Source organism: Chroicocephalus ridibundus, chromosome 6, assembly GCF_963924245.1.
Source record: "Chroicocephalus ridibundus chromosome 6, bChrRid1.1, whole genome shotgun sequence".
Taxonomy (NCBI): Eukaryota; Metazoa; Chordata; class Aves; order Charadriiformes; family Laridae; genus Chroicocephalus; species Chroicocephalus ridibundus.
The window spans coordinates 3,985,346-4,010,444 of NC_086289.1; the positions used below are offsets into that span (position 1 = coordinate 3,985,346).

Genomic DNA, 25,099 nt, shown 5'->3' on the forward strand with positions numbered 1-25,099 from the left:
TGGTCTCCAGCTAAATCCTGATGTCTTACAGACTCAGAACAAGTGATCGTTGCCTTGTTTCCTTTCGTGTTAATTTACACCGTCCTCTTTTTTCGTTAGATTCACAAATCTTGAGACTTGACTGTCATCTTCCAGTTTTAAATAGAGCACGTGGGAAGATCTAAACAGGCAACTTACTCACTCCGTGTCTAGTGGTGACTTGATACGCTTGCCAGCGCGTACTCTTGTAGTTATTCCTCTCCATTAAATTATATGCTCGAGACCGTTTTTAAATGTGTACGTATCCGATCTTAATTTCAAGGAGACAGATTTTTAAAAATACATATACTTAAATGGTGATGGAACCCATAAAAAAATCTATTTAAAATCAATTGTGTGCGAGAAGAAGTCAACAAACAAAAGGGCAGAGACAAGCATATCAGCTTTAATTTAGTACTGGATTCCCTTTGACAGGAGCCATTTAGATAGAGGGCAAAAAATTATCTCAGTGAAAAAGGCAGTGATTGATCACATGTTGGTAAGTGAATCAAGTCTGCAAAAAACAGAGGCGATTAAGGGACAAAGAGGAATTATCATATTACAATGTCGCTGCCTGTCAAACCTCCGTTGTGTTGTGCATTCATGTGTCACGTTGTGACATTCGATCAGCGCTTAACTCCCTGGGACAAAGGGATGGTCGTTAAAAATCTTTAAATGCTGCTAGGAATTGTGCTGGGAGTGTAAATCCATGTTTTGACTGCTGACAGAGATCTTTATGCCTGCAAGAATAGATACGCGGGACCTGGCTGACAACTTATTAAGTAGATCTTAATGCCAGGGCGTTTCCAGCTCCTGCTCGACTTTGTTGTTGCTTTGCTGGCCAAAACGGGATGGGTCGGGAGGCGCCGGGCAGAGCGGGCTGGTGCTGCTCATGGGGGAGGTAAAAGCAGCTGAAAATCGGTTAAACCAAGAGGGTTAGTCTCCAGAAAATGGAAAATTACCTGGGTGAAGCCAGGAGGTGGACTGGTAAAACTTGCTGTGAAAATCGTGGGGCTGAGGGTGAGGTGGAAGAGGGTTTTGTAGGACGATGTGGGAAAAGGAAAGAAAACCCGCAAGCGGCAAAGCTGTCGGGAGAGGCTGTCCGCTCGGATGGGCTCCTGGGGGTTAACGGCAGCCGTTAATGAGGCTGGAGATAAAGAAGACGTGCAATCTCTGCATCAGCGTCTTCCGCAGGCTAGACCCAGTTAATATCTAGACCAGATCAGCTTCTTTCACGTGGCGATGTCGGAGATGAGCGCGTGGGATGCAAGCGGCAGGCGCGCGCCGATGAGGAGTGACAGGTACGGGCGAGCAGCGCGATGGAGAGGCTGGAGCGGGCAAGCTCGTCCTGCAGCCACTGGGTCAACGTGACCCATGTCCCTATGGGTCTGTGCCACCAGCTTTGATGGCATCTCCCATGGCTCAGCATGGATTGCGGTGAGGTGATGGCGTCCTGCTCCCGAGGGGCAGAAGCTTATGGAGACCATGGCACATTCATAAACCTTCTCGACACACCCAACAAAAAGTGTGCTGTATCATTGAAATAATGTACTACACTTAAAAAGAGTAACAAATCTTTAGGTTTTGCATTTTCTACCTGCGGGAGGTGCTCCCAGGGTATCACTGGGGTGGCCCTGTCCTTTCCCACCCATGTGGCCTCTCCTCTGGATGCAACAGGACACTTGGATGTCCCCTGGATTGCCAGTGCAGGAGCTCCGTCGGAGAAGCCTCCTTACTCTGCTACTTTTCAGGGTCATGCTCACATCTCCTTTTCTTGTTTCCTCTGCCCCCAGTACAGGCAGCTAACCAGCGGTTTGCCTCCCTGGGTCTGCACAACGCGTGTGGCTCCACGTGGTTTATCTGCTCGGGGGTTGTACAGAAAAAAAAGAGGGGAGCACAGTCACTTGCCTCATCTGAGTACCAGCTCTTCTGACAAAACCCCCACAGTTAAAGATCCCTACATGACAAGGATGTGATAAGAGAATAGCAGAAAAATCACATACCTCTTTATTTTTTAAATAGTTCATCAGAGTAGTGGTAGAGCTCAGCAGCCACAGCTTGTGACTTTCAAAGCGCCTCTGTTTAAGCAAGCATTGTGGGGTAAAAAAGCTTGGATTGGAACAGAAAACAAGTAAAGCGTCAGCTTTTTTAACATGGCAAATGTTGATGCGGGACTGCTCTAAGTATCTGCATCGTGACTGCGTGAATATTTTCATTAATAGCCTGGAAAAAGACACAGACAGTGGGTTGGTGGCACAGAGGCAGTGGGAGATGGCACGGCATCACCTGTGGAAAGCAGCCCTGGGAAGAAGGTGGCAGAGCTGCAGAAGGAGGACCACAGGGGCAGATGAAAGTCACCAGTGCCAAACGCAGGGTTAGACGCCCGGGAAGGAGCGGTCCGAGCTCCTCGTACACGTTGCTGCGCTTTAAATGAACTGTAACCACCGGGGAAAAAGACCCGAGGGTCGCCGCGGACAGCTCGATGAAGACATCTGCTCAGTGTGCAGCCGCGGCCACAAAAGATCAAACAAGACGTTAGGCCATCGGAAGAATGGGTGAGAAGATACGGAAAATATGATAATGCTCTTACGCGGGTGTCCGTAGTGTCCTGATCTGGGTATTGTGTGGAGGTCAGGCCCTCGCCCCTGTGGCACGGGAACCCCCGAGTTTTGGAGGCGGCAGCTGGAATGGTCACAGCTAATAGTGTCACTTCTGCGTGGCTGGAAAGATTTGGACTCTTCAGAAAGATCATGTGAGTAAGAGGATTCGTCGGAGAGGTTTCGTAAGCTAATACTTGACGTATTTAACCTTTCTCAAAATGCGAGAGCAAAGGAAAAATCCAATAAAACCAGAGGCGGGCACCGGTCACTCTGTACGGTGACATTTCTCTCCCGGTGCTTGCTGACACCCCAGGACCGGTGGCAGCCCCCACAGTGCCCTGGCCACGGCCGCAGCCGGCCCGCTCCCTCCTCGCTGCTCCTGCCGTTGGAAGCATCATCTGCTTATCTATCGACAAGCATATTTTAGCCCGTTGGACACTTTTTGGCAGCATGTACTGAAACTGCTTTTCATAGCGTGTTAGAAATACGGTCCGTCACAGCGTGTTCTCCTCCGCTACCAAATCCTTGCTGAGAATCTGAAATATTTTGAAGTCACATTCAATTAATGTGACCTCTTCGGGAGCACAGGGCTTCACTCAGCAGTGTTTTCACCAGCTTCACGCTTTCCCTTTGTCGTGCAGCCTTGATGCAAGTGATGGGGAAGCCTCATACAGCCGGTGGGGGATCCCTGGTTGGGGATGGGGTACGTGGTAAGAGCCCGTAACCCCGTACGGGATGGTCAAGCCGCAGCTTTTTTGGGGGGGTAGTATTTTGCGCACATACTCCTCTTACTCGCACTTTTTCCTTTGCGCTCAAAAAGAGTTCTTGAACTGGGTGGGATGATTAATGCACAGACACTGAAAAGCGTAGTCGGCTTTTTAAAATTTTAGTTACTTGGAAGTACGGGCTGGCTGCCATGGAAGAGGGTGCTGTAGCAGTTTATCTGAATACAAAATACTGGAAAGTCAAATTTTACAGGCATTTAATTTGTCCAGTGTTTTCAAATAAGGGTACTAAATGGATATATTTAAAACAGTGTTACCTTGGGGAAAATATTTATTTGGCAGGGTCACTGCAAGTTCGCTGGTACGGTGCTGGAACAGCACGATATTGTTTAAAGCGAAGATGGAGAGAAACGCCTGCTCTGTTTAAATGCTGTCCCAAATCTGAGCGTGGTGGTGGCAGCAAGCAGTGCTGGGTACCTGCGGGGCGTGCTCCATCCGAGGTGGCTTTCTCTGCAGAGACAGCTTCAGTAGCTGCGTTCCGCTTAGGTGTTTTAAGAATTTGTCTGCTTTTCTTTGGTTTTTGAAATAGTTGCGAACATTGAAGAAGTGTAGCAGCGTGCCCCCTAACAGAGCAGCTGGGGCTGGTCTTCTGGCATCGCCCCAGTACCTCAGCGGCGTGAGTGTGGGAGATGTGGTCTGGGAGTTGTCAAAGAGAGGGCAGATGTTGATATACTGGCCATATAATTACATCTAAGCCTTAATCAGTAAAAGATTAATTAAAGTCATCTAATCCCTATAAAACCTGTAGAAACAGAGCTCTGCGATGGGCTGGAGGGCTTCGTTTGGGACACTGGTGATGGAGCAAGGGTGAGGGTTACCCCAGGTAGGTCACGTTTCGTGGCCCGGGTACTTGTGTCACCTCTTCACGGTGGTCTGGTCTAGTGAGTGCACATGCGGCCAGAAGACACAAAGAAGGGTTCCCATCCCCTTGGGTGCTAACTGCGTGTTAGTGAGCCACCTCCATGAATCGGGACACTGCTCTGTGCTTTGCGCGCGGTGATGGAGGGCTCCTGGGGGACGAGGGCTGTTGGCCATTGCTGTGGCCATTGCAAGGATTCAGAAATGTTTAAAAAAACCTTACTTTCTCTGAAGAGTCAGAAGTGGCTCCAGCCAAACCAGCCCCGTGCCAGGAAACAGCTCGGATGGTGGAGTCTCCTGCCGGCATCGCCGCTCTGCCAACAGCTAATCCCCTGTGAGAGCACGGGAACAAAACTGTGCCGCTCGCGCAGCGACTCCTCAAGCACAGCCTAATTAATATTAACCCCGTATCGCTGCAAAAATTCACGCTATATTTTTCATAGCTTACGCGCCTAAGCACGCCGCTTTGCCAAGGATCATACACCGAAACAGGGAGCGCAGAAGTATAACGCTTGGCCCGCGCCGCCAGGTTCGCTCGGAGGTAAACAAAACCCTGGCACCTCTGCAGACACCGGTCTGCTTTGTCTTCTGCTCCTTCAAAAGCACTGGTTCTCCTTGGGAGCAGGCGGCGAGCCTTGCGGAGGTGTGGGGACCCACGACGAAGCTCATGGTACGTGCGTCGAGCCAAGCTTCAGAGCCCCAGCCTTAATTTTGGTGCCAAACCCGATGCTTTTGTACAGAGGAGCTGGATGCGTCGCTTGCTTAGTAAAGCGGGTTAATGCCTCGCTGGGCTCCAACACGCCAACAGCTCGGTCAGTTCAAAACAAACAAAATTCCAGTTTGGACTGAGCTGGCCCAAAATGAAATGCCTTGGTTTGTTTTTCCTCCTGAAGTTTTGGGCACGTTTTCCCCACGTGAAGTTTTATAGTTGGCCAGAGCTGGGCGTTGGTGGTGTGAAAGGGCTCCAGAGGAAGAGTGGATAAACATTTTGATGTCAAGGTGTCTAGCGAGGGAAAGTTTGCATTTAGGCTGCCTTCAAATTAGGGGGTTTGGTGGGCGCTTCATCTCTATCCAGGAATTTTTCACATTTCCATCTTGTAATCTGTGGACCAGTACAGCCAGGTTTATGGAAGCTTTTGGAAAGGAATGTGTTCCAAAATTGAAAGTCAGAGGGCAGCTGAAGGCAGGTCTCCGCTGCCGCGGGCAGTGAGTTTGGCTCACGTTTCCAATGTTGAGGCTCACTCAGTTCTCAGAGAAAGGATTTGAAAAGGAGCAGAAAAAAAACCCGACAGAGGAGTTGCCGCAGGTGATTCAGAGGGGGACGCTGCTGTTCTGTCACTCCCCTCTCCCGGTGGCATGCTGTGTCCTCGCCCATGGACACAGCTCCTCCATTTGTTCTTATCGTCATCAATAAAGATGCTGTAACATTTTTTCAAGAGTGGGAAGGGATGATATCACCCTTCGTGCTATCTGTAGTTGCGTTTTGATTCCTCAGAGGTCCCTGTTTTCCAGTGATTGGCGAAGGGAAGTGTTATGTGTGCAATCGTGGGGTCCTTTGGGATGAAAATGCCATATCTGTATGTACCTTTTGCTGTAGTTATTTAAAAGATGCTTTTAAAGTATCACTGCCTTTAGTTATAAGAAGCAGATGTTGAAATGAAGGCTATGGGAATTTGAAATGGTGGCCAGAGAAATTTAGCCAGTGTCGTCTTCCTTCACAACTGGCGAGCCCTTGGAGCCATTTTGAGCAGACCCAGGGCGAAGGCGTTGGTGGTGATCTTTGAAAACAGGCAGAAGAAAAACAACCACAGAAATGTTTGCACTGAAGAAAGACCTACAAGGTGAGGCATCCAATGGGCAAAGGTCGCTTTAAAATGTCCCAGTTCTGGACAAGCTTTGGTCAGCATTTGTGGGGTCCAGAAGACATGCAGGAAACCAGGTTTCGTGAGCTCCTGTGCTTAAAGAAGTGGTTGGTGTTGACTGTCGGTCCCATTGGTCGTCTTTCGGTATTCCTTGGGTACCTGTTGCTGTAGTGCGTGCTACTCTTGGGTGATGTGTAGATGGACAGCCTGCTCCTAGGAGTGGTTCATGTTTGATGAAGCGTGTCTCCGACCCCCACAGCCAGTTTGCTCCTGTGCATTTGTATCCACGGGTAAAAAATTCCCACTAGCATTGTTCTGTCAAATGCTTTTTATTTAAGTCTTTTAAGTTTTCTAACCATTTTGCCCCTTCGTTCTCAAGTCAGTAGCTTTTATTATGAAGTCCCTGGTGTATTGATAACTATTGGGGAAATTCCCTGAGGCTGCTGAGCAGGAATCTGCCTTGATGACAGAGATGCTTCCAATTTTTAAGCAAAACAGCCTGTAAACTCTGCCATCAGCTAACAAGTACAGGATCCCTGCTGTGTAATGTGTGGGATCCTGTAGTATTTTTATTTCCAGGGTGATACCCTCCTGGTAGCATGTGGAGCTACAGCTGGGCCGCCAAGGAGCATCCTGCTTTGGGAAGATGAACGGAGAATATGTTCCTCAGGATTGCCATGCCTAATTAGCCTCAAGTTCTGGTATTAGGAGATGTTAATGAGCTGGAGCATATAAACTAACCGCAGGAAAAAAAACCCTTTTAATGGCTACGCCAGCGGTAGGAAGAGTAGTGCTGCTGCGGGGGGAGCTGACTCACAGCTCAGGACCGGTGGCACGGGGCAGGAGGTCGCGGTGGCCAGCCTGGCTGTGGGGACCTTGCGGCACACGTGGGCATGGCCCGTCTCGTCTCAGTGGTAAAGCAGAGACGGGTCTCTGTCAGCTTGGTGATTGTGAGGACATGTGATCATTTGCTTTAAAACGGTCTAATTTGGACAAGCACGGTCTCTTCTTTGGATTTTTTGTTTTTGTTTTGGGCATGCAGGCCTGGTGATGACCAGTATACCCAGTATTGCAAGCTAACAGCGTATGGCTTCAGGTAGCACTGTCTGCTCCTATTCGTGTGTTGTACTCAATTTATCTTCATTTTTTCTCCTTTTTTTTTTCTGTGGTGAAGATAAAGGTATAAAAACAGAAGTAGGAGATGTAATTCATTTGCAATTCCTTATCAAAATTCAGAGAGGTCAGAGAAGTTCATTCTTTCTATTTCATTGTGGCTCATTTGGCATCTTTCTTTAGAGGCAGATGAGGAAGTTGCACGTCCGTTCTCTCTCCTTTCCGTGCACCTCCATCACGCGCTGGTTTGCCACACCAGCTATTGTATTCATTATTTCAAGAAAGTGCCTTGTTTATGGGCAAGCTAAGCTGCTGCAACCGAAGTTTTTAATTCTTCATATTGGAAAAAATATCTTTTCTTTTTTTTTTTTCTTCCTCATTACTTTGAAATTGTGTAAAACAGACATGGAAAAAAAAAATAATAAACCAGCTTGCCAGGCTCTTAAGTGAATTGATTGCATTGAAGAGCGGAGCTGGAGAGGAGCCAGCACAGAACCCCTGATCAGGCAAGAAACGAAGGGATAAGGCGGCCACGGCGAGGACGTGAGGCCGGAGAAAAGCTCCGAGAGGAAGAAATAATTGAGGTGGGGAGGGAAATGAGAAATGTTTGATGAAGGGATGTTGGATAGCTACCAGCGCAGGGCGAGTCACGAAGAAAAGATGTGCACGTCGGGTGGGGAGTCGGCAGAGAGGGGTGTTACAAATGTCAACACAGAGCAAACCAGGAAACCCTGCCCGGGACACTGTCTGGGCACACCATATCCATTAATTTAGTCTGAATTTATAAGAACACTTATATTCACCTAAGGGTGAAGTTTCTCAAACTTCATGGCCCAAAGGAGTCGGTCGGTGAGGTCCCTTCCAACTGCAGAGCCCTGGGTTCCTGCAGGGCATTTGCCTCGGGGGAGTGGGACCTCAGTTAATATTTTAGCCATGAACTCGGTGTCTTTATGCTGGAGCTGTGGGTTATCCTGTTGGACTTGGTGGAGCACATCTGCGTGCGCTGCAGCAGCTAGCCTGTAGTCATGCAGCAAGTAGCCAGGGATAAACTGCCCGTGTCATCCTCTGCCAGTGAGCATCCTCCCGACGGCCGGTTGCTTCAGCACATGGCCACTCCAGATAGGCTTTAGATCAAAGTTCCTGCCAAAGCACACATTTTTCCAGGATGGAGGATGAGCATCTGGGTACTCGGTTCTGACAGCAGCAAAATTGCAGCAAGAGTGCTCTGCTTGGTGGTCCTAAGGGCAATGCAATGAGGTCCTCATCGGAAGATGCCTTCCAGGCCTGGAAGTGACTTTGCACACTGGTGCCACTGGAGATGGCATGGAGGAGGCCATGTGCAAATGGTGTCCTGCTACAAATGCCTCTTCTGGAGTCTGAGGTGGTGGTGGGACACATCTGCGTGCCTTCAGCTGCCCGCTGGAGGGGGCAGCGGTGGGATGTGTGGGGCGTTTTGCAGCAGCTGCCGTTGGAAAGAGCAGCTCCCGGAGCTGGCAGCCGGCATGGAAGAAAGTAAATAAAGAAAAGTCATCCCCATTTCAAGTTGTGGTATTTTGGCTTAGTTAAAATATTTATCTAAGAAATCTGATGGGGAAATGTAAAAATGTAAGTTTGTGAATGTTCCAACTAATAGGAAGAAAAGAAAAAAAGGCATAGGAGAGAAAATACCACTGTATTTTCATTCTTTTAATGATACCTGGCTGTTTTTTGTGTGCTTGGGGATGAAGGACTTATTGTATTGGTCTGATTGCAAAGTACTCCTAGAGCCCAAGTGTAACCGTTACAGGCACTGGTCATTTTCTGACATCCCATATTCTTGAGCTCTGGAAGCGTAATACCAGCTATTCCCCATCCTATTTATTGCATCCAGCTTTTTAAGTAATGGGCCAAATAATGATTGCAGATGCTATAATCAACATTTTTTGTTAATGATTTAGAGCTCTGTTTGCAAAATAATTAGTTCTGCAGCGCTCCATGGCACAATACAAGAGGAATGCTCTCCTGACTTTTTATAGCCACGAGTTAATTGGAAGTACAGAGGGTGCGAGGCAGTCCAAGGGCGAGCCGGGGAGCCTCAGCCCCAGGATTATTGCACTGATGGGTGTGAAAGGAGCTTAAACATCAGCCGTGGACCCGCACTGCGACACACCTGGATGGTGTAGAACCTGCTTGGTTCCCAGTGGCAGCACAAGTAGGTTGTAGCTGCTGCCTGTTAAAGTTGGGCTGTGCCCTTCAGTCACGTTCCTTGAAATTTTCTATAGGTTCCTTGCAGCTTTTCTGTAGGTTCACAGAAGAGCTGTTCCGTGGACCCCTGTGCTAATAACTGAGCTTTCAGGGATGGAGACCACAGGGAAACCATCCTGGTTTCTCAGAGCAGCGAAAGCAGAGACGGTGCCTGACAAACCCAAGCACCTGACCCATCCTTCCTGAGAGGCAGATGTATCCTGCGAGCTTTTAAAAACCACTTGAAAGAATCTGCTTTTGCCATAGAAAAAAAGAAATAGATGTGCTCCGTGTCTTCCCTGCATGACCAGGACGGTGGTTGGCTGCAAAGCGGACGGGTTTTTGCTGCTGCGGCTCCTGGCCATACTGGGCAGGAATGGTGAGGTCCCTCGCTCTGTTTTCCCTTTTGTCTGTTTGGATTTTCAGCTCATGAGCAGAAAGGTCTTGATTCACACTTGGCACAACATGGCTCTGATCTCAGCGGCAGATGCCAGATGCTGCCGGAATACAAAGAAATAATGAAAGTAACCCGAAATGTGTGAGTCAGCAGTAGGTGTGATGGGGGTGCCTCCTCTGCTTTGTCTGTCTTTCTCTGGCGTTTCTTACTCCATCCGCTCTGCCTTCAGCTTTAGTCTGAGCTTCTCATTTCTCTTCCTATTTTCTTCCCCCGGCTTCTTTCCCTTTTGTCTTTCTTTTCTGCCTTTTGCCATCTTCCTCCTGCCCACTGGTGTGATGTGACCACGTAGTGGGAGAGCGACGTCCCCTGCGACGCTTAGAAGAACTTGACTTTTCTGGTAACTAGAAATCTATTTCCATTCCGCTTCAATTCCCTGGCACCCCCGGTACCATTAGCGCCGTCTCGGCAGCGGACATTTAATTTATGGAAATTCGGAGTGTTTCTTCCTTCCTCCTCTAAACACGATGCTGCGTGCCGGTGTCATTGCAGAAGTGCTAATGGTAGTCAGTACCTCTTTGAAAAACCCTGAATTGCTTTAGTTCTTCTTTGTGCATCGCTAATTTTATTTCCTCCTAACACTACGTAGTTTCTATAGTTCTGGAGGTCACTGGAGCTTTGTAAGTGGAGCCAAAAGAGTTTTAAATAGTCATTGTGCAGCATAGCGATGCTATCAATCTCCCATGCCATTATTATATCTAGAACGTTGGATTTGATATCCATTTTCATATTTAAAGCGAAATTACTGGCAAGCCGCCATATCCTGTAAGGCACAGAGTGGTAACGTGTTCGTGAAGGTTTATATGAGTGTAATGGTATTACCTATTGGTTTGGGATAGTTTTCAACAAATCAAGAACTGCTGGCAGCCAGATGGTTTCTGAAGAGGGTCTTTTCTCCTTAACTGGTCTTATTTTCTTCTTTCATTTCCAAGCCTGTCTGTAGTCCAGCTCTAGTAATGATTAGGTCTTTTTAACTCGAGTCTCGTAAGCTTCAATTGCTAGCTTGCCCAGAAAGACTTTGCTTTTTTGGCTTATATATATATGGGGGGGGGAAAAAAAAGGAAAAAACCCCAGAAAATAATAGTGGAATGTAAGTCTGCGGCATATTGAATTAATTTCCTGTTCCACTTCTGCATCAGCTAACCAGACAAATAACCAATTTGTTAAGGGCTCTGCTACTTCCTTCAATCACTTGCTCACAATACACTTTTTACATTTTATTTCCTGGTTTTTCCATTTCAATTCCTTGCATCCCCTGCAGGTCTCTGTTTCGCTGCCAACAGCAACATTGCCACCGAGGGAGGGCAGGGTCCCTGTCCCCCCTCTGCTACACGGGTTTTCCGCAAAGTCCCCGCCTCAAAGGACACCGAGCCCTTTGATGCGCCTCCCTTCGCAGTCCCTGTGCCAATTTGCGGGGACCCAAACCCAGGATCCCGCTGGTGCCACCTCTTTATGGCTTTGCCTTATCGGTGGCGGCAGGAATTTCGGCTGTTTCAAGTGGGTTCCTGGTGTATCCTGTGAACAGGAATGTTGCCACGGCACGGCGGAGGGGAGGAGGGTGCCACTGCTCTGTACTGGGCAGCAGGATTCAGCAATCGTGACAAACAGGGCTTTTATTATTTTCCTCTCCCGTTGGCACGATAGGTTCTTTTGGAGACTGGTACAGCACTGGGTAACTTAGTGCGATGGAGGCTTTTTGCTCTGTTCGGTGTATTTTGCGGGTTTATATTTATATTTAGGAAATTGATTCTGGACGCTCTGCCAGGGACATCTTTCCAGAGAAAAAACAGGGAGAAAAAAAGACCAAAGACCACTCTGCATTTCTGGGTAAACTGCCTTAACTGCCACATGGTTCCTTGCAGATACACAATCCTATAGGACAATCTGTAAGAAAAATAAAGATGTGTAATTTGAGACTTCTCGAGTAGAAGTTAAAGAGGGCTTTCAGTGTACTCTGATGGATAGGGGAGGAAGTACATCAATTCAATTGCAGTATTGTGCAGAGCATAATAAATATTTTATTACCACAGACTATCATTTAGTTACTAAACAGCGCGGGGCAGATTCTGCTCTCGGATGGTGTCCGCGCATTTGCAACTCGATGAGTATCACACGAGTCCTTTTCTGTGGACGAGGACAGCGTTTGGGTCAGATATTGCAAAGTCTGCGCGTAAAATATTCACGCCCCACGTAAGAAAACTCTTCAGGCTGGTACCGGAGCAGTGCCTGTTAGGGCAGCACTTGCCATGAATCTAATGGTATTTCTGGTTTGACCGTAAAAATACTTTGGCCTAAGGCTGGCATTTGATAAATACGATGAATCAGACTATTTCATTGCTGATGATACAGGATTATCTGTATTTTGAAATACAGCGCAGCCTTGGCTATCCAAAGGAGAAGGGTGATACAGAATGCTGGTGTGAGCTGAACAGGCGCAGTTGGTTATAGAATCTTTGGTCTGTTACAAGAATCTTCAGGAATCATAGGTATTTCTTGGTTCTGGAGTTTCTGCAGGTGTTTGCGGTATGACGCGCGTACATTTCTGTTGGAAGTAAAACTCAAGCCAATTCTGAACAAAAGAACAGTGAGGGTGGATGGTGGGGAACCAACACCGGTGCGGATGGTACGGCATTTCGCGGAAGCAGTTTAATAGCAGATTTAGTGGGGGGAAAAAATAACTTGGGCGACTTCTTACCATTTGAGTTTCTTTTTTGTGTTCAACATGATGCGAGGAATCCAGAAAGCCCATGGGAAACTGGGGAGGGAACAAGCGTGAAAACCAGCAGCAGAAATCTCATAATTTTCTGGTAATCGTTTGTGAGCTTTCTGAGCAGCTCCCACAATAACTTTTGCTTTCTGGTTTCCTGCTGTCATACAGTAATGGTTTTAAATTTGTCATGCTGGAGGGAGATGCCAATATCAAACTGAGAATTAAGTAAATGGTTTTGATTGGAATTGAAAAGAAAGTGTTCCCTGCTTTAAGCTAAGTTTTAATTTAACCTAATTACACAATAATGTAATCGGTGTTTAGTTAATCCTAATAGGTGAAAATTCAGAAGTAAGGCAAGAGACATGTCCTCACCCAGACACGTTAAGTGCTTTGCGGGTTGACAAGGAGACGTGAAATTCCTTGCTTTGCAGGTTTACATTCGAGTGACTCTTCGTGTCCCTTCATGTGCTTTTCCCTCTGGGACTCTTCCAGAGCTGTGTTTAATACAGAACCACGAGGACACCCGTGAGTTATGGGATAATAATTCCGTGTCAGATACTGTGAGAATGAAGCTTATTTTACAAGAATTCCCTTTGATGGAAGGAAGGCCCCTAATTCAAACTTGAGTGCATTTTAAGAGACATATACATGCACACAATAAAATCCAGGGAGAACAATTTGCATAGAAAAGCCAGGAAACAGCTGGGCTTATGGACAGCTGAGATTTTAGGGGTTGTTTTCTGGGGGAATAGGGGTAGAGTCAAGCAAAAGAATTTTAAATTCAGGCCGCTTTTGAGAATTTTGCTTAATATATGTTGGAATAATTTTTCAAAACACAGCTGTGTGCTGGGTCCTGAGACCAGGTAATTTTACCTAACGTTAATATTGAGGTTGTTGTTCTTTGTTATTATCAGCTAACAGTAATGGTAAGAGACATTTACTTGTCTGGGTCATATATGTATTTATTTGCTCTTACTTTAAATTCTTTCCCATAGATACAATTCAGCGCAATCAATGCCAACAAAATTATTTTGAAAGCAGATTAGATTAAAAATCTCATCACTTACTGAGCTTCCCATTGGCATATGAGACGATCCTTAGAGAATTAAGATTTGTGTCAGCGACAGAAATGCTCGCATGGGGTTGCTCAGCCTCTTGCTGGCCATTTTTTCTTTAGATATTAGACAGAAGTGCCTGGCCAGGCTAAATGCAGTCGGTGTCGTATCCTTCTGGAGGTTGGTGACTAACACCAGAGCAGGAAAAAAGTATCTGAGAAGCATTTTTCTGTACAAGCATGTTTGTAAGTGGTTTTATTCCAGATCGTGTTGCTGGTGACTTAGGGCTTTCCTAGAAGGAGGTCAGGACTGTTCGTGTTGGGAAGGCGTATCCGAGCGTGAGCCGAACCATTTCCAAACCCCAGCTGGCTGGGGTCTGCCTGGGGACTAACTCGGGTTTGGGCTTGTTTGGTTTTCTGTAGAAGTGTGATACCATTCGGTGATAATTTAAGCCCGATCCTTGCCCTCACGGAGCCAGGAGGATGCTTTCCAGTAAAGTTGTTTGAGTTGGGGGATGAGAGGCCGGCGCCGGCAGCCCTGGATCGGAGCGATGGGAGTCGCGTCCCGTGCCACTCCCCAAAACCACGGTGCACTGGCCTCAGAACAACCTCCCACCCTCTTTCTTCCCCCATCTCCCGGACATCCTGAAACACCAACCGCATCATTTAGAGGCGTGACTGTGGGTGTACGTGCACACAGACCACGCGCACGTTGACAAAACTGTAATAAAGCTCACGGGTTCAGCTCATGGCTCTTACAAATGAGTCCTTTCTTCCCTGGATTTTGGTTGAAGTTGCTGGTGTTCATCCCACGCGCCGCTGGATGCCCTGGCTGCTGTGAGCAACCTCTCTGCTGTGATGGAGCCAGTTCGGGCGCCTGCGGGACTTGGATCTCCAAGTCTTCGAGGCAGGATCCTACCTTTTCTTTTCTATGTTGCATGAAAGCAGGTCCGTGTGGATTTGTGACTAACAAATGTAAAGTCTCAGCCCTCCCCTGCTCTGCCTGTGACCAATCCATTTTTTTTATAGTCAAGGGTAAGTCCCAAGACTGGAAAACTGTTCGCCTGCCAGAACACCGTGGTTCCAGATGGTTTAGGATGATAATTTTGTAAAGGTATATTAGGGTCATTTGGTATCCTTGACACTTCAGGTATCTATTGCAGCAAATAATTTAATGGAAAATAAGCGAGGCTGTGGCTTTGGAAATAAAGTTTGGGAGCCTTCCATTGTTACTGCTTTTGTTGGTTTTATTTAAAGCAGGAGTCACTCTTTTTATAGGTTTATTGCTCTAGCCTAGCTTAAAAGGGAAGGGGGACGGGACAATCAACAGTGATTTATTTCTTTAATGCATTTTAAATAAGTAGACCCCCAAGAACAAAGCAGTGGTGCATAATTACATTACACTGGTCGCAAAACTTGGCCTGTTTCTGCTGCAGGCTGATTATTTAACACCTGGTGAGCGTAAGGGAATGCACTTCTGGGGTTGGAAGCTGTGACTTACTCTGCATTTTACAAAATCTGTTCTCTGGTAGCAATTTCTCTCTCAGTTTCTGAAAGCTAACAAACATTTTTGCCGTGTCTGGTGAAGCAGATTATCATAATGTTGTCTTCCAGTTAAGAGGTTTCGCTGAGCGTTGTATGAAGTTTGGCGCCTGTTCTCCTGCCTCCTTCTCCCAGCGTGACTGTGGGGAGCAGGAAGCTGGAGGAGGAGGGACCGAAGGGTTTCCCTGGTTCACCTGGACAGTAAAGCGGTGCTGGGGCTCGGGGACCTTTTCCCTGTTGCTCACAGCTTGCTCTGTTTGCAGGGGTGTGAGTCCTGGACCTCTGCACCAGGGACTCCTGTAGCTGCGCTCCCACATCCGTATGCTGCCGCTCATCTATCCTTGTCCTCCCTCTCCCGTACCCTACGCAGGAAGGGCTGTGTGGAGATGCATGGAGCTCCTTTCCAGGTTGCCACCTCCTAAATTAAAGCAAGCGAAATCGATTTGAATATTACATTTCCCTACAAGGACCTCCTGCTAATTTCTATGTTTTTTTACAATTACGTTTTCCTGTTTTTGTTTAGTTTTTTTCCTCTTTATCACTTCCCTGCTGCTGACTAAAGGAGCTACACAACAGGGGAAAGTGTGACTAACTCACTGCCTGCACGGGGGAAAGAGTGAGACTGCTTCTACACATGCTGGTGATAAATGCACAGAGTAAACAGAATAGAAAAGTGGAGAAAAACAGCTTTTTTTTCCTACAATCTCTTTTTTTTTTATAGCAATGTTAGTCATTTCTTCCATAGGTTAAAACAACTTCCATCATAAGATATATCGCAGAAGAAGCCATATCAGCTTAAAATTTGTACTTGCTTCTGAAATTGTTTTTAACATCTTTTATTGTAAGTTGTAGGAAAGGCCAAAAAATGTTTTCCCCCTTTTTTTCAGTGTCTCCTGTGGTTTGACAGCAAGTCACATAGGTGCAGTTTTTCTCTTTCTTCCATGTGTCGAGGTCCTTTGTCAGCTTGGCAGGTATTTCCTATATCAGTTGGGAGGGGAACTGGGAAAAGGGCAGGGGGATTCACCCAGGCGTAGGTCCTGAAACTGGTTTTTACTTTAGTTGAAATTGAGGAGATTCCAGATGATAGCATCCTGTTAATTAAGCAATGTAGCATCGTTGATTTAAAGCCTGCTGAAATCAATGGAAAGATGCCACGGACTGCAAAGGGCTCTGGAGCAGGTCCAGTCTCCTTTTGTGGTATAGAAATGACGCTTCAACAATTTAAGAGCCTGGGGAGGCTGAATCAGAAGCACGAGGAGTGACCTGCTCACGTAATTAGGTCAGCAGCAGGGAAGAAATACAGTTTTGAGCTCAACCCTCGCTGACTCGGGTGCTAATGAACGGCCACGTTTTCCCTTCACGAAGTGTTACGGCAGAACGACTTTCATATTTTTCCTCCGAGTGTCCCAGCGTGGCTTTGGAGAGGGAAGGGAAATCTATTTTGCGTGTAAACACAGTATTGCGGTGTTTGTTTAATGTCTTTGTTTACTTTGAAAGTTAGTCCCATACTAACGAATTTATAAAACCTACATTATCCATAAAACTGTCAGTGGTGCAAAATTCAGTAATAACTCAGGTAATGTATTTAAACCACTAGTGAGTTTGCTCTATCCTTGAGTTGATAAATTGTATAGCTTCATTTGGTAGGAATCAGCAATTTTATGTGGCAATTAATTTTAACAGCAATAGGGAGCCAAAGGACTAAATTTTTACCCTTGGTTTTCTGCACATGGATGGGAATATCCTAATGTTTAACGTTCGGGTTGCAGTGTGTCTGCGTGGGGGGAAATGTCGCTTTCCAGGCATCAGGGCTGCGCCGCTCCAGCTCACAGTCCAACCTGCCAGTTACACCGTGTTGCGGGCTTCTGATCTTTTAAAATATAAAAAGGACATGGACCTGTTGGAGCGGGGCCAGAGGAGGCCCCGGAGATGCTGGGAGGGCTGGAGCCCCTCTGCTGTGAGGACAGGCTGAGAGAGCTGGGGGGGTTCAGCCTGGAGAAGAGAAGGCTCCAGGGAGACCTTCCAGCCCCTTCCAGTCCCTAAAGGGGCTCCAGGAAAGCTGGGGAGGGACTCTGGAGCAGGGAGGGGAGCCATAGGACCAGGGGGAACGGTTTCAAACTGAAAGAGGGGAGATTGAGATGAGATGTGAGGCAGAAATTGTTTGCTGTGAGGGTGGTGAGCCCCTGGCCCAGGTTGCCCAGAGAAGCTGTGGCTGCCCCATCCCTGGAGGGGTTCAAGGCCAGGCTGGACGGGGCTTGGAGCAACCTGGGCTGGTGGGAGGTGTCCCTGCCCAGGGCAGGGGGGTGGAACTGGATGATCTTCAAGGTCCCTTCCAACCCATTCCATTCCATGATTCTACGAATTGTCAGAGTAACAGTGGATGGCAAAATTTCTGTCCCCAACGTCTGTCTCACTTTACCTGCTCTCTTCTGCATGAACTTGCTGGTTGTCTTTTTTTTATTGTGTAAGTCACTACCACCATCAGGGATAATGCCAAAATCATGAACTTGGGGCCAGAGATGAGGAAATGAGTTTTTCTAAAGTGATTCTGGTTGGTTGTTTTCCCCTTTCTGGTCTCTGATACCCAGCCTAGAAAGGTGCCATTTGTACAGTTGGCTGCAAGGCTACAATTGGGATCCGATTTGGGAACTGAAAATGCCTTAATTCTAATCTTAGCTCCTACTACCAGATTTACATAGTGGTAGCAGGTCACTTCATAATTTCTATCTGTAACACTGACTCGCATCCTCAGCAGTGTACAAAAAGCAGCGTAATTCCCCTAAAGCTAAAATTTGTCTTGTAGCAATAAAAAATACCAAGGGAGGTAATTTGAAGGGGATTTATTTATGATGCTGTTAAGTAACATCCACATTTTGGTTTTTGCTGTTTGTGGCACCGGCTGAAGAGAGCTGGGTCACGGGGTGGATTTGGGTGTAGCCGGACAAAACCCCATGGACATTGTTGGCCTCGTGGGGTAGATGAGGGTTTTGTTTTGAGGCATCCGCCTTGCCATTGCCGCAGCAGCACAGAGGTCTGTAAGGTAAGCCCGGGACCACGAAGGATGAGTGGGGATGGTGCACGTAGCTCCTGAGCCTTGTATTTTGGGTTTTGGTCTCCCATCCATGACCTTGGAGCCATTGGTGGCTTTATGAATGCCACCAGCTCATGTCTGTAGGTGGGTCTGCATTTTGAACATCGTTTGTGGTACGACTGTGTCAGTTGCCAAAGTGGGGTGATGGCCCTGAAATGAGATTCAGGGAAGTTATGAGCGAGGTCGTGAGCCTGGCAGAAATTTCATTTTGTCCGATATTTATTCTGCTGTTTGGGGTTGCACGGAGTTACTGGTCTGTAAAATGAGGTCGCAGCCGGGAAAGAAAGTTTGGGAGCTGCTGCTTTAGAGCTTGGGTTGAAATTAATTATTTGTATACCTTGGAGGGTTGCATTGGTTTTTAAACAAGACAGCTGGGTTAGAAAAACAGTCTGAATTCATTGTGAAACACGTTGTGTGATGGCCAGCTTTTGAACCTTGCACTCCCTTGCTGCGCTACCAACCAGAAATTTCAAATTGGCTGCTTAAAATTGGCCGTGTAGTCACCCAGATATTTCATCCTGTTACTTCAAAAATCCCAGTGGCTCCAGATGCTCCAGCGCTGTGGAGGACTTCATTGTAGCAGCAGTTGGGAAAGTTGGTCTGGTGTAGCTGAGCATTATACTCACACAATATTTAGGGAGCAGAAACACAGATGCGGAAAGGAAGGCTGGCCTGGCTAAAACCATCTTGAGAAGAAAAAGCCTAGCCAATGTAGGATTGGATGTGAAAAATGCAACACCAAAGGTGTCAGCTTTGTGGCTTCAAAGGAAAATATTCTCTTAATTTTTCTAAGATTAAAATGCCTGTAAAATAATATCCTTTAAAAAGCAGAGTACTCCTCAAACACCAATTCAAAATGCCAGCAATTCTCAATTTGCAAAAAGAAAAATCTGCAGCAAAATTACTGTGTTTTCGTGCTCAAAACCTGTGAGCTGTCTGCAAAACAACAAACTGATAAAAGAGCAGGGCCAGGTGTTTGTGTATGCTTTTCAAGGGGAATTTCTCTGTAGGGCCTTCTTTCCTGATAGCTCCCTCGCCACCCGTTGCCTCTTCTTGCTACCGGTAAGCTCTCTGATCTCCCCACCATCCTCCTTGCTCTTCTGATTCAGTACCACACGCAGGATTATTTTCGAGGTGGATGTTTATATGCAGGCCATGTTCAGAAGAATGATTCATTTATGTATTCTTTTGAGTCGTGAAGTGCTGACGCTGGACGCGTATTTGTTTTTCTACTTGTTGCTTCCTTCTGAAAAAGTCCCGAGCAAATATTTAAAGGTGTTCTGCTTAGGCTTGAATTGCTAATTAGTTTTCAAATCGCTGTATTTTGGGGATATTCGGTTGGAGGAGCGGGCGCAGCCCTCCCTCTCCATCCATGCCCAAGGGATGCCGCACGGGCAGCTGCTGGTAGCTAGTGCTCCTCCAGTTGCAAACTCAGCATTTGTTGGAGAAATTTCTCTTTGCCTCATTTTTATGGTTCGACTTGTGACTTTATTATTGTGTGTTCTCAGTTCCAAGGAGGAAAAAAAATAGCAGGAAAGGAAAGGAAAGTCAGGTGTCGGTACACTTCCTGCATCTTGGGGAGCCGTGTTCTGTGTTAGCTGCTGATAAGGAGGTCTTTAAACCCACAGGTTTTAAAACCCAACACATGGTTAAGCACCAGGGAAAAATAGATGCTTTTTCTGTCTCTAAAGCAGCCATTCCCTGGCAGTCTGTGCCGTTTCAGAGCAGTCCATGCCAATACTGTTTGGCTCTAGGGAAGAAACACCCCCCGGCCCAGGGCAGACACAGGTATTCAGAGCAGCTCCTGGACCACCAGGCTCCTACCCCTGTGTTGAGAAGAAGTGCCGAGGACTCACAAGCAGCAGCCGCTGCTCTCCAGCATAGCTGTTGGCTTCCACGTTCCTGCAGCCATCACTCCAGAGAGCCAGGCAGGGCAGGACACTGCCGCGCTCGTACGTCTTAGACGGCTGAAATGAAATGCAGGCTGCATCGGAAAACTTGGATGGGTGCCTTCAGCTGTTTTTCTCCGTTTGCCTTGCTGGGAATAGTGAAGCAATGCAAGAAGTTGTTCTTCATCCTGTTAGATGCAGTGGAGGTGCGGATTCCCAAGTAGGTCCCAGGTAACTGCGGAGATAAGGATTTATTTGTCCTATTAGGCTGTATATCTCTGTGCATATGCAGTGCTGCTGGCCAAACTCTGATTAAAACCACTTCATCCCTCACCCTGTCCAGTCTACAAAGCATGCTTTGAGTAGGAAAGACCTAACAGCCATCCTGTGCTCTGTCAGATGCACCTTGCTGGTCCCCAGGAAGGAAAGCGTTCCTTCCTAGCTCAGTCCCAGCTCAGGGAATGAGCGGCGGGTTTAGGTGATGCTGCATGAAGAGCCATGGCGGACGCTTGCTGGTACGAGGCACTCCTGAAGCCCTGTGATATGGCCTTACCAGAAGCAAACCCCTTCAGCAGCCGCCATGGCTGGCTGTGGTGTTGATGGCTGGTCGCTCTAGAGATGGTTAATCCCATCACAGGCTCCGTCCAGCCTGCAAAACACAATGGCACACGTGGTGGCCATCTCTCTACTTGGTTGATTCTCTGTGCTTTGAAATGGTGAAGGTTGCTTATTGCTCCCTCCTCTCCCTCTCTCTCCACTTTATTCCCCAGTTTCACAGACTACTCTTGCGAGCTTTGCATTTTTAGGGAACTGAGGAAATCATCCATCTCCCAGGTTCCTTTGAGAAGACCGTGGGTGCAGGTGTTTATGTTCAGGAGTCACCGAGTTCCTGCATGCTTGCAGTAGGTCCACATTCACGACAATATTTTATAAACCCCAGCCCGTGAGACCATTCTTCCCTGCTAGCACTTAAGATGGTGTCTACGAGTGTTGGCAGACACGGCACCGGCTCTGCTGCTGGCTGCCCCAAAGCGGTGATTGTATTTGCCTGCTTCCTAGCAACTTCGTGTGCTGGTTCAATTACAAAGGACTCGGAAAAACGCGCTCCATCTGGTTTTCCAACCCCAGATGCGACCACCCCAAAGAGTGATCTAATTCTTCTGTATTTAGACTTGAAAACTTCTCACCAGTTGGTGGTGCGGGAAATCAAATAAGAGTCCTTAGGAGCAATAAGATCCACATGCTGGCCTAATTGCACATGGAGCTAGACTGCTGCTCCTACTCTAGTGTATTTGCAGTGCTGTGTCAAAGGCGTATTGTTAGGCTAGGGGGAAACCCACAAATCTTAATTTGAGTAATAATTTAATGTGGTCCAATAATTAGCTATTCACGATAGGGGCCCCTTCATGTCTGGTGTGGTGTGTTGTGTGGTGTGAGGAGAAGGCAGGCAGGCGGGCAGGGTCTGTAGAGCAAGGTTTGTGGGAAGGGGTAGTATCTCGACCTGCGTTTTGGTACGGTTGTTTTTCATCTACATCAGATCATCTGAGAGTGTTGTTCTTGTTTTAATTTTTTTTTTAATTAAGACCAAAAAAAGCTGCCGCTGTCCACCTCTGCAGAGTGAATGAGGAGGGCAGCTGTGGGGAGGGAGTGGCGGAGCCCAAGCTGGGGAGTTACTGAGCAGTAGGAAAATGTCGCACAGCCTCGACGGAAAGCTGGAGTGTAAAATTTCCTCCCTCCTCTGTTCTGCAGAAGGCACCGTCCTGGGATTTCTTGGTTGTGAGCTTTTTGTCTGCATAGGCTGGGGAATCAGAGACGTATCGTTCCAAGCTTGTCCTTAGGCGTCGGTGGCCTGTCCTGCCTGGCCAACGCCGCGCTTTCCAACGGGTGAAGAGCCAGCTGGGGAGCCCGTGAGGGAAAGTTTGAAATGGGTTTCCTACACACTTAAAGCTTCAGACTGAGTTTTAACGAGGCGGGTAGACTGGCCTTAAATATTCCCTGTGTTTATTCGCGCGAGCCCTGATTCACACTGGTGGTTGTTTTCTGTCAGGGTTTCCTGTGGGAGCCCCTGCGCCGCTCACAGGAAGCATGGCCGGGCCCGCCGCCATCGGCCTCCTGGGCCCGGCCCGGCGCTGGGGAGCAGGGCCAGCAGCTGCCGGCGGGCAGGGAGCTGCCAGGCAGCCACCGAGGTGAGCCCGCCTGTCCACAAAAAAAGTAAAAAAATTATAAAATAGGCATGACCCCTTGGGATGCCTGTTTCGTCAACAAATCAAGCAGGCGCTATTTTAAGCTGTTATGTACCTAACGCTTCCTGTTTTTCAGAAGAAACTTCTTGTTTTTTCGCTTTTATGTTGACGGATTTATTTTAACGGCTTGTTCCTGAGGCGGCGTGAAGGATTTTTCCCCCCCCTCCCTGAAACATTGTGGGGTGGTGGCCTGTGATGAGGGAGGGAGCCGGCGGGAGGTCCCCCGGGGGGCGGCCATGCCAGGGGACAGCCATCCTCCACCATGCCAGGGGAGGGACACCCTCAGCCCTGCCAGGGGACAACCATTCACATCCATGCCGGGGGAAGGACACCCTTGGCTATGCTGGGAGGCTGCCACTCTCAGCCCTGCTGGGGGAAACCACTCTCGGCCCTGCCAGGAGAGGGCCACCCTCGGCCATGCCAGGGGATGGCCACCCTTGGCCCTGCCAGGGCACGGCCATTCACATCCATGCCAGGGGAAGGACACACTTGGCCATGCCAGGGCATGGCCACCCTCAGCCGTCTCCCGAGGCTGGCTCCGGGGCTTCCTGGGTGCGCTGAGGGGCTTTGAAGGTGGGCAGCCAGTGGGATGGCCGCTGCGGGGCTTGCATCGTTTTCATGAATGCTGCTAAGTTAAGCCATGTGTGGTTCTCTTTCGAGGAGCGGTGGCCTAACCAATAAGGACAAAGTAAATAGCATTCATTTCCTGCTGACCTTTTAACACGAGCAGATGTTTTCTCTTACAAGTACCATAGGCCACTTCAGTCCCTGACCTCATCAAGTGGGCTGCTGCCGTTTTCATACTCGCTAGTCTATAAAACTGCTTTTTTAACCTGTTTTGCTGAGACCCGCCTGCAGAAGTGGGTCTCCTGCCTTGGTCAGGACCCATGTGCGTTTAATGTTTCTGACTTTCTTTTCTCTGGATGGACCAACCACTTCCTCCTCATTTTTGTCCTCCACAGAGGATGGCAGATGTTTCCTCTGATGGGCTCTATCAGGCAGCCCGGGGGAAATGAGTTTCCCTTTATAATATTTTCCCTAGCAGTTCTTGCACAGGTTGGACTTGCAACCCCATGGCCGGCACAGTAAGTCCATCGCCCTTATCCCTGTTTGTGGTGGTAGAGCAGAATAGGTTAGACCCCTTGGAGGGGTCTTGGCATCACCTCCAAGCTCAAACGGCTGGAGCCGTCTTGGCACCTGCTGCCCCAGGGGTCTTGGTCCTGCCCCAGGGAGCCAAAGTGATCCAGGCTGCTCTGCTTGGATATCACCTGGGTGTTGCTTTTTTGCCACATGGTCTTCTCTGCCGCATCTCTAGGTCTGCTGCTGCACATGGTGCTGGGTGGGATCTGTGAAGGAACTCAAGCAGTTTGTGAACAAATGTGGTGGGAATGAGCAGCTTCCTCATTCCTGATGTCTTCTAATTTACTTTGGGCTGATGGACATGCAGGTCTGAGCATGACTTGTGTGTCTACAAATATCAGAGACGCCTAGTTCATCCAGGAAACAGCTGAAGGAAGTTTCTCTGCTGGGTCTGCTGGCCAAAGCCTGCTTTCTTTTGCCAATCCTGCATGGAGACCATGGGAACAAGCTCTGGAGTGAGGTAATGCAGAGAGAGAAACGTGGAGGCAGGCTGGTGTGCATGGTGTGAATTCATTTGAGAGCTTGCCATGTTGGTGAAGAGCCTTTTTCCAAACTTGGCATTGCAGTAGTGTCTCATCTGGTGGGGGCGAGGTGTCTCCATGTCTGGGATGAAAAAAGCTCAACTGTGGTGCTTGAGGGCTATTTGGGTTGCTGCGCTGGGTGGTGCACAGCTTGTGTTCCTGGGTTAGCGGCAGTCAGTCAGGAGGGTAAATCAAAAATCATAGAATCCTTCGCTCTTCTTTTAGTTTTAGACGGGGGACATTGGAGGTGCAAATAAATACCAGTATGATTTTTAGTTACTGAGTTATGCCATCTGGAAGGGGATATATGTTAATTTAAAGTTAATGGAATTACCTTTATAGACTCTTTTTTTAATACAATGCTGAATGTAGGCTGAAAAGAGATTCCCAGCTTGTCACTTGTTTGGTTTGTTGCCTTTCCCTAAAGAGATTTTTTTTTCTTTTGTATTTGTTCTTTCTTTCTACTCTCCATATGTATTTAGTGGAGTGCGTTCAGAAGTTTTTACTCCATGAGTTGTGATTTCTGTCCAGAGCAGTGGGTCTGTGCAGGACAAATAAGGGAAAAAAAGCTCTTTCTGTGGGTCAGGTTACCCTCCTTTTCCTGTTCAATTAAAAAGAGAAGTATGCAAAATCTTAAAAATTCCTGAGTATTACCCGAACATTACCATTTTTATAGTTTCAAGTTTAGAGAAAATGACTCATGGGCATTTTTAATAAAGGATTGCTCAAAATAGAGTGGAGTGTGATTCATGTTAACATATCAAGACACAAGGCAGGCAACAAAGAAGCCTTTAACCTGATACTCACTCTTCCCCATGAGTGTATTGCAAAGAGGATGGCTGAGATTTCCCCTCTGCCCGTGGCGCCTGGCAGCGGGGGGAGCAGTGTGTGGGGAAGGACCAGCGATGGAGATGTTGTTGAACGGTCACACCTCTGCTTCTGGGGCAATTGAGATGTGGTGGGAGCAGTGCATGGTGCGACCTGCCCCTGCTCCAG

The 25,099-nt window shown here is 47.7% G+C and overlaps 1 protein-coding gene across 2 annotated transcripts in view; it reads left to right on the forward strand.

The window, feature by feature from the left end:
• Positions 1 to 25,099, forward strand: part of CTBP2 (C-terminal binding protein 2) — a 147,451-nt gene that overhangs the window by 43,728 nt on the left and 78,624 nt on the right. Inside the window, exon 1 of one of the 2 annotated variants that reach the window (XM_063340259.1) lies at positions 2,551 to 2,573. The exons of the other annotated variant lie outside the window; for it this stretch is intronic. The gene's annotated coding sequence lies outside the window, so the exon portion shown is untranslated. Of the gene's footprint in view, positions 1 to 2,550; positions 2,574 to 25,099 lie in introns of those variants that run through there. 2 annotated transcript variants of the gene reach the window in all.